This window comes from Camelina sativa, chromosome 5 (assembly GCF_000633955.1).
Source record: "Camelina sativa cultivar DH55 chromosome 5, Cs, whole genome shotgun sequence".
Lineage (NCBI taxonomy): Eukaryota > Viridiplantae > Streptophyta > Magnoliopsida > Brassicales > Brassicaceae > Camelina > Camelina sativa.
In genome coordinates, this window is record NC_025689.1 from 9,910,900 (window position 1) to 9,914,382 (window position 3,483).

Here is a 3,483-nt window from a genome sequence, read left to right on the forward strand (position 1 = left end):
TTGCTACCACCTCTTCCTTTTATACCTCTTAGAGTTCTCCACAAACCCTAGATTCCACAAGCTTCTTCCTCTTGTCTTTTGGGTAAAAGCTTGTTCTCTTTTTGTCAACTTGACCCATGCTTTTGTTCCTGTCGTACCTAACACAAGCATGCTTCTCTGACACAGCCGTTCCACTGTTTGCTGCAACTTGACGCTTTTCTGCTCTGTTGCACTACACAACCTCTTCACGATTCATCTCTTGTTTCCAGCTCTGTAGCACTACACAGCCACTACAAGTTGTCTGCTCTGTTTTCATCTCTGTTGCACTTCAAGTTTACTCAACTGCTAAACAAACTTCTGCTAAGTTGTATGATGCAGCTGATACCTTCTTTCTGCTCTGTTGCACTTTCAGAGTTACTCAACTGCTAATGGAAGACTTGTTCTCATGAGCTTAAAGCATGATTGTTTGATCTCTCACTTCTTGGATCTTCTCACTAAGACTCCAAGGTTCAACACGTCACTTCATTCCATGTGACTTTACACTGAACTGTCTTGGCTGTGGTAGATTCTCTGATTCTTTATCTGAGGAATTACTGCGTCTGTGTCTGTAGCTGGTTACACATGCTCCAACTTGATCAATGCTTCTGTTTCTCAACATATGTTTGTGTCTGACTTGTTAACTGCAACGTTCACTGCAACTGTGTCTGTATTTTCGGTTGTATAAGGTTTACCCATTGCTTCTTGATCATCTCTCTTGATTCTTATAACCAGTAACAAGACCAATATATCTTCAATCTCTCCCTTTGTTACTGAGTTATAGAACTCAAGCTTTCTCTATTCTTGCACTTGATGATCTTCAAGCTTTCATGATGTAACTGAAACTTTGGCATCTTCATTACATTGAGAGGATTCTGTCATTGTGATCTTCTCTCTTCTGTTTCAATAGTTACTCCTTTACGCCTTATTGTCAATCTTACAATTCTGTCAACACAGTGTATCTTCAATCTCTCCCTTGTTGACTGAGTTGTAGGACTGACAAACGTTGATGATCTGCAACCTCTACATATCATGTTCTTGTTTCTTTTTGGCATACATAATTCAAACAACTTCAATCTCGGTCAACACACAAATCAATCTCTCCCTTGTTGACTGAGTTGAAGGACTCTAACTCTCCCTTAATCATAACCCATCAAGCTCCTGATCTTGACTTGATCACATCTTCAGTGAATATAAAATACCTCCAACTATTACCTGCAACCACGACAAAGCATAGCAACAACAACAACTAGCATATGGGAGTAATTCAGAGAGTCTCCCTTTGATGCTCAGTTTGATATTCAACTTCATACGATGAACCAACTTGTCATCATCAAACCTTGGACTTGACATTAATACCATCTTCTGCATTTATCAAACATCTTCAAGTTGTGACAGCAGCAATGACACAAGCATAGCAGCCCCAACAACTAGCAAATGGGAGTAAATACAAGAACTCTCCCTTTTTAGCGCAGTTTGATACTCAAGCAATCAATGGCACTAACTCATCCTGCAAGGCAACCATAAAAACTCCCCCTGCTTGAGTGCATAACTAAGGTAAAAAATAACAGATATCAAGAGCATAGTCCAATAAGGAACTCATTAAGCAAATATTGATCCTCCTCTTGCTTTGATGTTAAGAGTCTGCTCAGACTTGCCTGAACACTGCAGAAAATTCACACATACCAAAATCATAAAACCAGAACATGATATCAGCCATCAAACCAATGACAATGATGACTTGGTTACAATGACACAGATGAGAGTAGCTCAGAACTAGTTAACCCATCTTCAGAAATGTACCGCTGTCGCCAATAGGATCAGGATCAAAGCCTGCCGTACGCACAGAACAGCTAATTTCTGAAGACAAAAACACAAACCAGTACTGAGCCGAGAACACTTCCTTGAGAACACAATTGTCATACATCTTAAAATCCCCTTTGAACCTCATGAATCTTAACTTGATCAGAACCTCTTAGTACTAGCAATCATTGTGCTTCATTTTGAAGTTCAGCCTTTGAACAATGGAAACTAACATGATCATCAAACTTAATACCTTTGTAGTCACAGCGGAAACATAGACAATTCTCTCGAACCATGATGATCTTGTGAAATGTAGCACTGACTGAATAGCCTCAGCTTCTGCAGACTTGCTTGCTCAAGTAGCCTTGATTTAGAGCTGTTTCCATTTTTGTAAATATAGGCTTCAAAACGCTCTTCTTTACTAAGTCAGATCAGATATCCAGATATTGTACTTCATGAAGTAGAGGTCTCTTCCATATCAACTAGTTACAATACAGATCACACCTATGCTTTTCTTGAAACTCCTCCTGAACCTCAAGCAATATACCAAACCAGAGATTGGGTATAAAACCACACGCACACAACAGTTTCTTGCAACACCGAACAAGACATCATGACCATAATATCAACCACATGTGCACACCGACTTTAACCAGAAAACTATACTTCAGCTTAAGAGCAAAGTTGAGATAAATCCAGATGAACATACCTTGAGCCAACCTTTGAACAACATCTCGTGATCCCAACTGTGAACCAATGAATAAGACAGATGATTGCAGCTTCTGCAGCAGTTGTTATCTCAGTATTTGGAACGTCTTTCTTCAAAAACACATAAGAAGGAACTCATATAAAATCCTCAGATTTGTAAAACCTGGAGCAGCAACAACTTCTTGAATTTCAAAAGCGATGTCTCAACTTTCACTGACAAGACACTTCAGCTTCCTGGGTTACAACTTAACCGGTGTTACTCAAAGCTGAGTATTCTACCTCAAATTGATCCCGACCAACATCTCCTTGCAGATGTCACTTAAGCTAACCTTGCAGAACTGAACCGGAGTTACACAACTCTGAGTATTCTACCTCAGATTGATCCCGACCATCTTATACTATTAGTGAAAGTGAATCCTTCTCTTGAAATTTAATAATCCAACGCTCTTACTCTTCTCTTCTAACACCCAAATGTCTTCTTGAATATTCTGCAACAACTTACTTGAAAACAATCCCAACCAATACAAGGCACAACTGAGAACAAAACCAATAACAACTGATACGAGCTTCAAGGACATTCCTCACTAAAACCTTAAACCTCCAAGACCCATAAGAATTTTCAACAGAAACAAATGTGTTTCACATATCCATAGTAACACTTCTCTCGTGACACTAACTCCCAGCAGAGATTAATTCCTTGTAAACATATTCCATCACGCAGAAGATTTTACATATATTGACATACGTTTGAGGTAGTGACATAGAGGTGAATGTCTGCCTTGACCACTTCAGACTTTGGTGCAAGATATTCACCTTCAGATCAGATGACTTTCCACACTTCTTCACAATTAACTTCGTCTTACTCACTGATGGATCTTAATACTTTGATTGTGATTACCTGACCTAGGAACATTAAGAACACCTGTTTCTTTTTCCAACCATGAGGTCTTGAACTGA